Here is a 14,100-nt window from a genome sequence, read left to right as displayed (position 1 = left end):
CATGATTAAAAAATAATCCACAATAATCAAGTTGTAATAAATCAGGATCAACTTACCCTAGAGTGCATTCACTGAAATGTTGTAATACCCAAAACACAGCAAAACATATCATTACTCTTTGCACTGCTTCTACAGAAAAAAAAAGAATACAGCCCTATGATAAACCTGTCCTGTAATGGAGTCTGCTGGCAAAGGGCCATGTGAATCCTTCTGTAAATTCAAGGATAGTATGTGCCAAGACCTGATAAATCCTGTTATTTGTTTTTGACCTCTGAGCAGTGGAAGATGAAGATATACTTCCAGGATCCAAAATACATCATAGGTACTTCATCACAGCCACTTCTAGACTTTGTATGTTGCACTCCAAATTCCACAGTTTAAGATTAAAGATAATATCACACCTTACCCGTCTGCTCCCCCTGCAAATTATTGGGAAAGGGGAACACACAACATTCATTTTTTTCAGTCAGCAAATCAGTCCTTACCCAAATAACACGTAAGTTAACATTCCTCATAGTCATTTACTATCCATCACCCACAAGTATTTAAATCTCAAATTCTAAGTAAAAAACAATTATTTAGATTATGTAAATCTGCAAAATGAGACAGTACTTGCTGCAATCAGAGAAACTGCTTCTGTAGCTATTTTTTCTTTTAACATGAGCAACAATTACTTGGAAGATTAGGAGAGAAAAATGAGAATACAATCAATATATGTATCTTATAAAATGTATATTTAAACTTTAACTTTGCTGTTCTGTGCTTCTATAGTTACAGCAAACTGATTGTTAGAGGCACGTGAATCACCATGCTGCACTGGAAAACAGATCACACCTTATTCGTATTTCATTTCTGGAAAACAAACTTGCCACGAAACTAAAAGTGATGGGATTTCCACAACTTAGCACTGAATACCAGGAAGAACAAAGGTCCACAAGTGGCTGCTCGCTTCTTACTGCAGGAGAATGGCCATGGTCTGAAGTGCATGTAACACACCCACAACCTTGGACTATGACCCTAAGTCAGCACTGCAATACGAATCAACAAAATTAACTTTCTCTCTTGAATCCAAGAGAAAATAAACTATTTGGTTCCTTACTATTTCAACTCTCCATGCAAGCAAGAGAGGACATAGTTACCAGCCTACCAACTCTCCTTCTCTATCAGGATCTGTAAAACGTAACTGACCCTGATGCTTTTACTAATCTGTAAAAAGCAAGCAGCCCAGAATTAAAACATATTTTAGTAAAAATATTTTGGTGTAACTAATACAGAACACTTCACTCATGTATAAAAGTTCACAAGAAAAGACCAACCCCTTATTAGGTCAAAGAAAATACAGTAACTGTTATTATAATTCACGAGTGGGACAAGGTCCCTTCCCAGACAAGGCGCAGAGAGAAGCAACACCCAGGGTTCTTGCTCTGGTGTCTCTCTAGGTGCCAGTAAGGGTACATCACCGTTCCACGCAAGCCTGTTGTAACCAGTGGCCTAACAGATGCAGTTATGTATGTATGACAGAAATATGTAACTTCTCTAATGAAGCACCTCCTAATCTTGTTACATACCCTGGTGTATCTACAAATGCTGCCTTCTTCCATAATCTTTTAAAAATCAATGCGTTCCTCATTCACACCGTACTGATTTTCCCTAGTGTCCCCCTCAAATAACCTCTGTGAGCAAGTGAAGATGCAACCATTAGCAAAAAATGTCACGAAGAAAGAACTTAGTTTTGATTTCCATTTTATTTTCTCATCCAGTCCACTACATATAAATACATTTTCTTCAGAAACAGTAATTCCTACTGTATGTGACATTACATCACCACCCTTTGGCTATCTTTCAATTTGAATTTTACAATTAGAGGCGTAACTACAGATTGTTAGCATCATATCACTAACTTCCTATGGAATGTTATCCTATCACTAACTGCATAGATTCAAAACATTTACTTCTTCTAGTTACTAGTTAACACAGTTGGTAAATAACACAACAGATGAATGATGATCCAAACTACTTTTTTTTCAGATTTATTCATGCGCATAAAAATGGAAAGGGAATTATTAATATATTACATAACAGAAGTTTCACTGAATAAGAATAGTTACAAAACCATATTTGTAAAAGCAGATGTTTGCACTTACTTGTTCAACTAAGATGGTGTTCCATGTATAGAGAGAAAGGGAAAACGAGGCTTTGTTGCACAGCAGTTATTATTATACACAAGCACCCAGGGAAAATATGAAGTTCTATTTCACTGCTACGGATAAGTGTAATTTTCAAAATTATTTTTGTGATTCATGCACACAAAACCTCACGAAGTCTGGTCCACACTAATTACACTGTGTCTCACTACCCATGGTCCTTATCACTACATTTACAAGGGAGAATAAAGAGAAGGGACAATAAGACATCTATAGCACTTCTGCAACAGCTCTCATTAGCTAAAGAGGCTTCAGCTTTTAGAACTTACATAACAGACACCATGCACGCCGCCTGCTATCATACAATACTCTGACTTTCAGCATTGTACAAAAACAACAACAAAAACTCATTGCTGCAATCCTCACTGCTTTGGGGGATAGAAAACAAAGTAATAAATGCAGAGACTATAACAAAGAACAAGAGTTTAGCCATTTCCCAGAGCTCAGTCTATGTGCAACCTCCAAAAGCAAGGTGCCGTCCCAAGAGCCAAACATGGCTACAGATGAATTGAAAGCTCAAAGCTTTTCGTCAGTAAGATTTCTGACCTTTGGAAGTGATGTTAGCAGGAGTGTGTACAAGCCAAACTTGAACTGACTGTCACTGTACCTACCTTCTCGCTCAACCACAAAGCAAATGTTCTGTTGATGACCAGTCCAAAGACAGGACCACTGCCCAAGTTACACCACCTGCTCAGTAGCTCTGGACCAGTGAATACAGATTGCATTATGTCTCCAGGACCAGTGATAATTACATAAAAAAATTACTTCTGCAGTTTCCAGCTGATACAGACAACTTTATGCAGCAGTATGACAGTTTTCAACAGCCCACTTTTTAACCCTGCTTTCGAGCAATACAATTGAAACAGAACTGTCAAAGAACCTAGTCATTTCTGCCTATGCCAACATCAAAAAGAAGTAATATTTCTCCCCAACCTTTAGAACAATGCCCTCAAAGGACAGAAGGAAACACTATTCTCCTCTTCTGTTACTGGGGTACTGGAGGAAGAACACACCTCATATACAAGGCATGAGATCTCACTTACAAATGGCATCATTCATTTTTGCTGACCTAAGGAGCTTTCTTTTAGCTACCCCATATAAGGAAAACAATGCATATCTTGAATTAGGTCTATACAAAGAAAGCAGGGTTAATTTTCAGAGATTATCTTAAAAAAACAAACAACAACAACAACACAATAAAAGACACCTGACTACAGCATCTCAAACTATATGCTGGAGTTGATACCTTATTTTGATGTCTGAATACAATATAGCTTTCTTCTTCACAGCTATACAGCCTATGCTCCACCCACTGTCCTCTCATAACCACGCATTGCTAAACTACAGATTTAAAAGATAGTTTACTTCAATAACAGTAAAAACAAGCACAGATAGAATTCAAAGTTGATAGCTTCTTGACTCAGTAAGAATTTACAAAGAAAAAAAAAAGAAAAAGCTGGCAGACCTGTAAATACACAGCACCTAAACTCAGTCACATCTAAGTAATCCTTCATCCATTTCTAAGTCAACCCTTGTCTGATTCCAGTAATAAGCTGCGGTGAAACAAATGCCATTAAAGTCATCGTAGAAAATCCTGGTTGGAAGGGACCCACAAGGATCGTCAAGTCCAACTCCTGGGTCCCCAGAGGACCACCCAAACATCATACCGCATGTCTGAGAGCGCTGGACAAACACTTCTTGAACTCCAACAGACCCGGTGCCATGAACGCTTCCCTGGGGAGCCTGTCCCAGTGCCCGAGCACCCTCTGGGTGCAGCACCTTTCCCTAGCCCCCAGCCTGACCCTCCCCTGTCCCAGCTCCATGCCATTCCCTCGGGTCCTGTTGCTGTCCCCAGAGAGCAGAGCTCAGCGCCTGCCCCTCCGCTCCCCTCATGAGGGAGCTGCAGGCCGCCATGAGGCCTCCCCTCAGCCTGCTCTGCTCAGGGCTGAGCAAACCAAGGGACCTCAGCCACTCCTCATATATATTGCCCTCCAGTCCCTTCACCATCTTCGTTGCCCTCCTTTGGACACTCTCTAACAGCTTTATGCCTTTCTCATACTGTGGCACTCAAAACTGCACACAGTACTCAAGGTGTGGCCACACCAGCGCAGAGTGGAGGGGGAAACCACTCTAATAACTTATTCTAAAAGTTCAAAGACTTCAACGTTATTGAGGTTTCCAAAATTTTCAAACATATACTGAAGTCAAAGCTTTCCCCCCATACACCTCAAATTCATTTTCTAAAGATGAAAGAAATTTTGCAAGTAATAAAAATACATCAAAAGTTCATTTGGACACTAACTACAGTTTGTTATCTTTGGTAAAAAATGGTGCAGTGACCACATTCACTTAAATAACCACTAAAAGCAACAGAACAGCCCTCTGTGCTCAAAGGATAAAGCATAATAAACATTTAATCTTTGGCTTCAAAAGACAAGAAAAAGTAGTAAGTTTAATACAGCCACACACGTACAAATGCAAGGTGAAATTCCTCTTGCCATACACTTTCATCCCCATTTTTCCAGCTCAATTTCTGTCTTATCTTACCCTGCTCTCCTGTTGCCCTCTTTCATTTCAGCTTGTCTGATCCAGAATTTCAAAAGATGTTTCTTGAAAACAACAGCAGCAACTCTCAAGAAGGTTCCCAATCAGTTCTGCTCTCCTCCACACTGAGCTGAGGCAACTATTTAAGTTATTTACCTGGGATATGCAATACAACTGAACAACATACAAAGTATTTTCAAAAGACATAGTCAGAAGGACATTAAACACTACCTTTATTCTGACATGGTAGTTATTTGCTTGCTCTTGTACTTATTTTAAAAATGAGTTAAGATATTGCACGCTGGTTTAACGCCAGCTACAATAAACTTGAAATCACAATAACTGAAGCGACCCTGAAGTATTACCACATCAAACTACTTGGCAAGATTTCGCCTTACAATGCATGCCTATCGCTTTACACCAAGGCTAAACTTACCAAAAAACCAAACCAAGCCTCTCTCATAACCAAAGCTGTCAATTTATTATTCTTATATCCCTCTTACCAAACATGGGCAGTTCCACATATAGGATGTTGCAAAATCCTACAAAGCGGTCTTAGGGCTCCTTTTGAAGTCACGTAAGCACAAACTCCTTGGAAAGACATGAAAACACAAAGCACAGAGCCGAGAACAATATACAGATTAACTAGAGGTAAAGGGAGGTTAAGACAGAATCTCCATTGTGAAACAGACACAAGCATTGGCTTGTGGGGAGGTAGGACAGAGACTTAAAAAATTCTCTTCACTTTCACCTTTTACTTCTGTCTTTAACAGTTATATAAACTGTTTCTTGGACTTTTTTTTTCAAGTTAAACATCTCTCAAACCCTAAAGGACATGGCCTCCACTCTGGCACATATTAATATTTGATGTGGTGGGAACAGGAAGGAGAAATAATTCTATTTTGTCTCTATGATCACTTGCACTCACAATTTATGATTTCAAAGACATTTTCTAAAACCATGTGCCTCCAAATGAATTATTTCATGTTTACCTGACTTCAGTGGAGGTTACCATTATGAGCTCAAAACTATAACATAACAGCTTAATTGAACCATGGTCCTGCATACAACATTTCATGATATTGACATTTCTGTCCAGAAGTATTTTACGTCACTAAAATAGGCAGGTGGTTTACATGTGTAAAATAACCCAATCCCTACAGCAAGGCTAGGAACAAGTATGGTGTCCTTAGCACCTCACACACACTACATGTGTGCAATTATTCAAAATCTGAAGAATCTGTCTACAGCAGACATTTCCCCTGTGTCTCAACAAGATCAATCCACAACGATTGGAAAAAAAAAAAAAAGAAAAAGTTACAGGTTATTCCAAAAATCACATCAATACCAGAAGAGAAACATTAGAATATTCTAACACACACGCCTTGACGGACAACATGGATCAAATTACATTTCTTGAATCGGTTTGGAAGATGCAATAAATGGAAACAAGGGTGGAGAAATCAAAAAACCACAATCCTAGATACTCAACATGCCTAGCAGAAGACAGAATAAGGCACCTTGTTCTTCTTACAAAGAAAAATCAGCAGTGGGAAGTCGTATTGAATTCAGTTTAGCAAGAACAAGAACAGAAGACTTTGGAAACTCTGAATTACCTTGGGCCAGCCTAGAGACCCCAATGACCTTGTACAGCTAATTCTTACATGAACTGATTTCCTGAGAGCTCTTACTTGCCATCAAAACTTTACCTGAAACCAACTGCATAAGCTGGAACAATGTGATCCTATAGATCTCTACCCAGAAAATCTTGGTCTGAACTTACAGCCCACGGGAGTCACAGTATCACCTCTGTCAGAACCTTCAGGGCGAGTCTCTAAATGCCAACAAATCTCTCTCCATCGTAACAGAATTTAGTGTACCACAGTACATGATTTCATACTGACCTGTTAATAGTCAAATAGCAGTTTTCACTTGTAACAACGTTTGTATACAAAATTTTCACATTGCTCTTGGACAGCGGTGATTCTTATCTAATTTTAGCAAGGACTAATGTTAGCAAGTGTCAGACAGTTCAGGGTAGAATCTCTTCCCAATAGCTTATTAATTTCACAGCACCTTTGATCTTTTTACCTTTCCAAGAGCTCAACTAATCAAAGTAATGCAGTTTGTAAGTTCAGTTTAAAAATAACAATTATGGCCACACTAACTTGTAACAGTCTGAAGTTTTCAGATGATCAAATATATCGCAAGAGCATGGCTTAAATACTGGAAAGCTTCCTCCTACGTTAACCTTCCTACTAATCTTACATTCAGAAGCAATGAGAACTCCAACTCATATAGTTAAAACAGTCGACAAAATGAAAGAACATTGCAATTACTTGTGTTTATCTCCTGCATGTGACAAAAGACACTACTATGCAAAAGCTGCTCCCCCAAACAGGCCTACATTCTATATTTGAACCCAGCCTAACCTTACGTCCACGTTACATGCACTGATGTATCTGCTAGCAATGCACATTTCCAGTAGGGTACAGTGCTGTGAACGCTGTTCGCAAAAAAGAGTAAAGTTCCTGTTTAGTTCATTCCAGGTGCCTAGACATTGACAAGGCATAGCTACTTACTTCCAGAGATAGCAAGAAAAGGACTGAGAATGCTTCTCATTAAGGCCTAAAATGGGATTCATACATGACTTTTCTGGTTCGAGTAACTTATCTGAACTGTGAAAACCCTAAATCTAATCTCCTCATAGCAAAGAATTTCTACTGTACAAAAAGGGAATTTCATATAAACTCAGCATTGTCTTGAGCTATTTTTTAATCAGTTTTGACTCCCAATAACTGCAACAGGTATGGCTGGTACAGAAGTGAAACAATTTAACTTTGTAGAAGTTAAAATTGTGCACCGCTAGCAGCCACTATTAAATCCCACTTCTTGTTGATTTAGCTCGCACAATGAAGTCTTAGGTATTAGTACAGGCTTAGCTTTAACAAAATCAATTTTAATTAATTTGCTTAAGCACATACATTTGGGTGTTTCGTTATTCCTCTTAATGATGGCACTCTCATAGAGGCACACTTTCAGAGACAGTAAAACTTTGGAAAAATACCTGCACAGTAAGAGAACAGACTGTTTTAAAAAATATCTGCATTTTCTTAAGAAAAGTGTTTTAAATTGTACAGTGAAAAAAATTCTCCCTTGACTACCCAGAAGCAAGCAAAACATTTGCCTGCGATATTATTACCACAAAAAGCAAGATAGAAAGACTAGTGCCTAACAAAACAAAAGCAGTTTCCTATAACCCTTCTTCTTCCCACATCTGAAATTAAGTCCACCAAACTTAAGATAAAATTTCCAGATGATAGTTTCCACTGCTGTGACACTAGAGGAGCTTGCAAATTTACATATGAAATTAAGTTTAAATTACAGAGCAAAGCAGGGTGAACTAAGGTTGCACCATTAGCCTTGTTTCTGAATTCCAATCAGCATCAAGACATTGTCCAACCTAAAACACATAACAATAAAAAGCCAAGTTACATCAGCTGCAAATTAAAAATACAAACAAGAGGTTCTCGAGTTTTCAGCTATGGCTGAAATTCAATTCCTAACAACCCAAATTCTCTCAGTTTCCTGCTTTATTTTTAAAAAGGATCCTGGCACTATTTTTTGTCTACCTTGTATGCTAATGACTCAAACACAACTGAGATGACCAGTACCTCCACGAAAACGGGACAAGAGAAGCACGTCTGTGTTTTCCAAATACCACTACATTACCAGAGCAGAGTGAGAAACTGCCCACATTGCAAAAGCCTTCAAACCTCAGTGTCCTCTGCAAGAATAAAAAAAGTTTAAATTTCTCCTTCACAGTAACACAAAGTATGAGACATAGAGCAACATTAACCAGCGCCAATCTAATGAAACCAAGGTCAACGAGCATTTTATACCACCTCTCGGTATTTCTAATTTAATAAAGAACAGATGTCAAGGGTATTGAAGTGCTATTGGAACCTACTGCACAACTAGGAAGATCTTACAGAGAAAATATGTATTTGATCCTTTGTTCTTAGTAGTGATTTCAAGCAATGCCACATACCTGCCAGACCAACCTACAACAGTGAACCTCCTGACTGCAAAGCCAGAAAAATCAAAGGGAAAGAAAAAAAAAAAAAAAAAGATTAATCTCATCTTTTTTGTGTTAGTTTTTGGAAGAGTACCACATCAAAATTATACTGTTTATTCAAGAAAGGTAAGGGCATCTTGAGAATAAAATTCAAGAAATCCCAACTCTGGTACAGGGTTGCCACAGGATATGATTCTCTATCAGTTTCCTGAACCACAAAGTGGAGTCATTATTTTCTTATTTTCACAGTAGCTTCATTTTTTAACCATTTTTTCAAGGTTCTTAGATAAAGAACAACTTGAGAAGTGTTACATTAAATAAAGCGGAATGTAATAAATATTTGGTTAAAAAATGTGTATTTTTGATGTTGTCCAGAATCATTTATAAGAAGAGGTCACATCACAATGTGAATCAGTTCACTGTTGTTGACTCTAACATCAGAGGTTCTGTGGGTGAAAAGAGAACTCTGAAAATTACCCACTGGAACATAGATTATGTCCTAAAAGAGTGTTTTCCCACAAGCTGCACTGCAACTAATCCCCGATTAAAACCTCATATATCTACTCACAATGCAGGAAGTGTTTAAATCTAACAGTGTTCCAACCCTGTAGTTACATTAAAGTAAGGCTGTGAGTTACTGCACTATAGTGGTGCGTATCAGGTCAGGACAGCTTTATTACCACATTATTTAATCCTGTCTGTAAAAGGCTGGAACTGCATTCTTGTAGAACCATCAACAGTCAATCTGTAGTAGTTCTTCCATTTAAAAACTCTCTTAAAATAAAATTGCAAGTGACTTAAAAAAATAATCCAAATGAAGTTATGTTTTACAACTCTCTGTAATTTTCCAATTCCAACCATTCATATTTCTTACTATGTCTCTTCCCTAATGAATGTTGCCCTTTAGCAAGTAAGAGAAACTCAATGATCTCAACAACAATTTTTTAAAAATTTACTTGCACCCTGTAAAGGTTACAACTTTTACCTAGGCCTCTAAATGTTGGTTCCATGTAAGGAAATGGTTGTTGGAGATTACCTTGAAAAAATACAATAATTAGGAAGTTTATGAGTTTGCCCTTTCCAAAAAAACAATGCTAGTACATACGTAGTCAGTTTAGAACAGGTTCAAGCATTCCTAAAGCACACAAAGAACATCCACGTAAGGCTACAAGTTACGTAACAGCTGAACTTCCAAGTTTTCCATGCTCTATCTTCCTTTGAGTTCTGTGGAGCACAAAGACTGTACTAACCTACACACTGCTGGTACTGCCCATGCACGTCCTCCTGACACAGACCTGCTGAAGTTCAGCACCTGCCCCTTCTCCTCAGAGCAGACAAACCAGGTTAATACAACATGGTAAGTACAGCAGCACAGCCATGATCCAACCACTTTACACTTTAATCTGCTTCTGCCCTCAGCAAGTTAGAAAATCCTGGTTGAAAAGTATAGTACACATGACATCATTATCCACCTATAGCATACTGGCAATCCCCAGTCTTCACATTCACGATGCATATTTTGGATGTTCAAGTGGCATAACAGCAAGTGAGACATCTTTAAAGCTGGTTCTTCTGCTAGGAAAACTAGAAAAAAAAATATTTCAGTCTCAGAAAACGCCAGGTATACCCAATCCACATAAAAACTGACACCCAGGATGTGACTCATCATTAAACTGGGCCCTACTGAAATAAGTGTGACTATGCAAAACTAGACACTACTTGACAAAGATAACAGATGAAAAGCAATACTCAGAGATCTTCACATATAAATTGTAAGAAAACACTTTTTAAGCTGAATAACTGAGATAACTTCCTCAAAGGACCAATATTATCTTTCTAACAGCACAGCTAGAATATAAAATATTACACCAAGACTGAGAATAAGCTAAATTCAAAAAATCTACCCTCAAATCGGTATCCAACTAAGGGCGTACATCAATGTGGCCTAAAATAATTTAAAGGATTTAAATCAGAGTAATGCAATTTTCTCATGCCCATAGTTTAAGTAACAGGCCCAAAGTATAAGGTAAGTTTAAACCAGTGGAAAAGGACTATGGTAAAAGAAGAATAATTTAGTTAAAGCAGTGCAACTGTTTTGTCAATTGAGCAGTGGGGTGAGTATTGCCTAATTAAGGTGCCTAAACTATGAAACCATTCTCTATACGATCCCTGGATCAACAAATGGAAAAAGTTTCCTCTAGAGGGGTAGTTCAGATCAGAAGCCTAGTTAGTTGCTCTGAGATGTTGTCAAGTTACCAGGATCTGTGTGTACGCAGTTGAGAAAAACAAGAACAAGCTGTTAACATTAGACACCAAACTTGGATTCTAAAGTTAGGTGTACAAAGTACTCTCAAGATTCAATGTATTTGCCACACCTCCCTGGGGCAGCTATTTTCGGTGTTTAAATCGCACTTCAGATATATTACAACAGTACGATCATGAAATGTAACCAGTCTTAACCAAAGCAATTAAGCCAGACATAAAATAAAAAAATTGGCAAAAAATACTGAGAAATAGGGGAAATCACAAAGCAGAGGGAAAAGCCTCTTTTCCAGTAGTCGCCAGCAGGAAACATTACGTTTAAGTGCAACACAGACTCCTAACCATCACCACACAGCATCGCAGCTGTTAACTGCAAGCATATCTGGGGTAAGAACTATGTACTTTGTCACTTCAGAAGTATCTTACCACTTCCCCAAAGCAAATGTTTCCTAAATGCACCCAGATCAACCAAGTACCAACTCACAGTACAGTACTACAAACAATATTTGGCCTAATTTAAGGCACACAGCTACTGGGTATCTCTGGTCCCCATGGAGAGCCTTTTGGCAGGACTGAGAGAAACAGCCTATGACAGAAGTTTCTTCTACACTAGAATCAGGGTACATGTGTATTAAGGTGGAGGTACGTGACTATATATGATCACTATATAGGAGAAAAAGGTTGTTAAGGAAGCCAGTAACAAACAAACAAAAAAAAAAAAGGTAAAACAAGTAAGTAATCTGTGCCCTCCTAGTGCTTACTGACAAGTGTACAGATAATCTAGGGTTAAATTCCTTTCTCCTCAAAGGCACAGCTGGAGGATTTAAATACAAAGTGGGGGAGACGGCATGAGTCTACAAAGGAAAGGAATATGTCAAAGGGAAAGAGTATTAGGTGAGATCAGAATGAAGGTTTTAATGACAGGAAAGTAAGATCAGAAGGGCAAAAAATCATGGTGCGGGAACAGTTACTGAGGGGAAGAAAACCGAAAGAGGAAAAGCAATAAGGGAACAACGATGATTAAGGAATATAGATTGAAGAGGAAGTAAGAAGGATTGGAAAGTATCCCAGTAAGGACACAGTCAGCTTTCAGTGGCAGACAAAGTTACTGGGAGATGAATGAGGCGATTAGTTGCAATGGCAGAAAACTGCAGGACTAGCCATCCGGGTGGAGGCAATAAATACATAAACAAGCAAACAGATAAAAGGTTATCTGAGGGGGCACCCTCCCTGGGAGGGCCACAACCGCAGGAGGCAACAAGGGAAAGTCCCGCACACAGCCCTTGACTGCGAGGGGACCCGGGGGAGGTGAGGAGGAGGCAGTACTCCGAGGGAGACCCCAGGGCGCTGGGGGCACAGCAGGGTTTCCCTGGGCATGGCCAACAGCTCCCGGGCAGCCGCGAGCGCCGCTATGGCTGCGTGCCGGCTGGGGCAGGGCGAGAGGAGCGAAGGCGGCTGAACGCTGGGAAACGGCGGCCGGGCAGCGCGCAGGAGGAGCCCAAGGGCCCTCGGGACGAGCGAGCGGAGGCCTGGGCCGAACCCAGCCCGGCACGACACGGCCGGGGCCTGCAGGAGCGCCCCGCGGGGCGGCCCGGCCCCCGCAGCTCCCCGCCGCCGGCTCCGCGCATTACAGCGCCCGGCCCCAGGCCTCGCCTCCCCGCCCGGCACGGCCCGGCCGCATCCCCGCGCCGCCGCCACCTCCTCCCTGCCCGCCGCCCTCTCTCCCTCGCTGCGCGCCGGGGAGAAGAAAGGCGGCCGGGCCCGGCCTCCCCTGCCCCTGCCGCTGCTCCCCGCGGCGTGGCTGGCGGCCGGGCCCCGCTCCGCCTCGGCGCGGCTCGTCCCGGCGGGGCCTCCCTCCCCGCCGGCCTCCCCCCTGCCGGCCCGGCCCGGCCTCCCCGCCGGCCTCGCTGCGCCACAGCAGCGCGGCCTCCTCGCGCTCACCAGCATCGCGCGTCCCGCAGAGTCAGGCCGCGGCCGCCCGCCCCTTCCGCCTCCGCCGGGCCCGGATCCGCCGCCGTCGCCTCCCCCCGGCGCGCCGCGGCCCGGAGAGCGCCCAGGCGCCGCCCCGGCCCGCCCCTCGCTGTCCCGGCAGGGCCAGGCCGCAGCCCCCCGCTGGAAGGAGCCCCGCGGGCAGGGACAGGGCCCGCGACCCGCGTCCCTTCCGGGGCTCACCGCGAGGGCCCCGCCGACGCAGCACCGGCCTCTTGCTTCTGGGTGCGAAGTGTCCGGGCTCTCGCCCGTCCACCAGCAAGCGGCCGGTGTTTTTGTATTTATCCGGAGCTCTGGCTCCCAGCTTGTCCCAGGCGGTACTGAGTTACACGGTACCCGAAGCTCCAACGAGTGCTGAAGGTGTGCCTGGCAGCGTCCTTGTCTGGCGTTAATAAACTAAGCTGAGAGGCTCTCGTCTGTATGGTATCAAGAGTCATTAGCTTCGCTGAAGTGATAACTTACACGGCAATCAAAGTGTGACTGTCATAATGACTAAAGATGGTTAGAAATATTTCTATAATCATGAATTAAAAAACATATATATCTCAGAAAACAACACTGCAGAGAGAACGGGGTAGAAATTCTTTGAAATGTATGTACTTCTCAGTTGTGAGCTGGTTGGGAGGTGTGTAAGGCTGACTGATGCAGTGGTAAATAGTTACGTGAACTTACTTGCAATTTGTGAACAAATTTAGCATAGGTAATTTTAATGCAAAATGAAGTACAAACTCATAGTGTTTGCATCGCCTTCATCTGGACTGCAGTTTTAACACCGTGAAATAGGTGATGCAAATCATACTAAAATTAAGGCAAGTTTCAGAAAAGTAGTGTTTTGGACTTAGTCCTGTCTTGCAATTCCACAGTCCTCAGGAATAGATATTTATGGAATTGTGCTGCAAAGGAGAATGGGATTGACGAGTCCTCAGTATTTTGCTTAGTCAAGGCCATCCGTATTGTACCCTCACAAACCATGCAGATTTTCCCTGCCAAGATGAAATCAAATACTGATCTGAATTATACCAG

At 41.5% G+C, this 14,100-nt stretch overlaps 1 protein-coding gene across 1 annotated transcript in view; it reads right to left on the bottom strand.

The window, feature by feature from the left end:
- CUL1 (cullin 1) overlaps positions 1-13,181 on the bottom strand; it is a 50,196-nt gene extending 37,015 nt beyond the window's left edge. Inside the window, exon 1 of the mRNA XM_027451303.3 lies at positions 13,030-13,181. The gene's annotated coding sequence lies outside the window, so the exon portion shown is untranslated. The remainder of the gene's footprint in view (positions 1-13,029) is intronic.
- Positions 13,182-14,100: the final 919 nt, after the last annotated feature.

This window comes from Anas platyrhynchos, chromosome 2, assembly GCF_047663525.1.
Source record: "Anas platyrhynchos isolate ZD024472 breed Pekin duck chromosome 2, IASCAAS_PekinDuck_T2T, whole genome shotgun sequence".
In the NCBI taxonomy this organism is placed as follows: domain Eukaryota; kingdom Metazoa; phylum Chordata; class Aves; order Anseriformes; family Anatidae; genus Anas; species Anas platyrhynchos.
The sequence above is the reverse complement of the archived record's forward strand: the minus strand, read 5'-3'. Positions and strand labels throughout refer to the sequence as shown.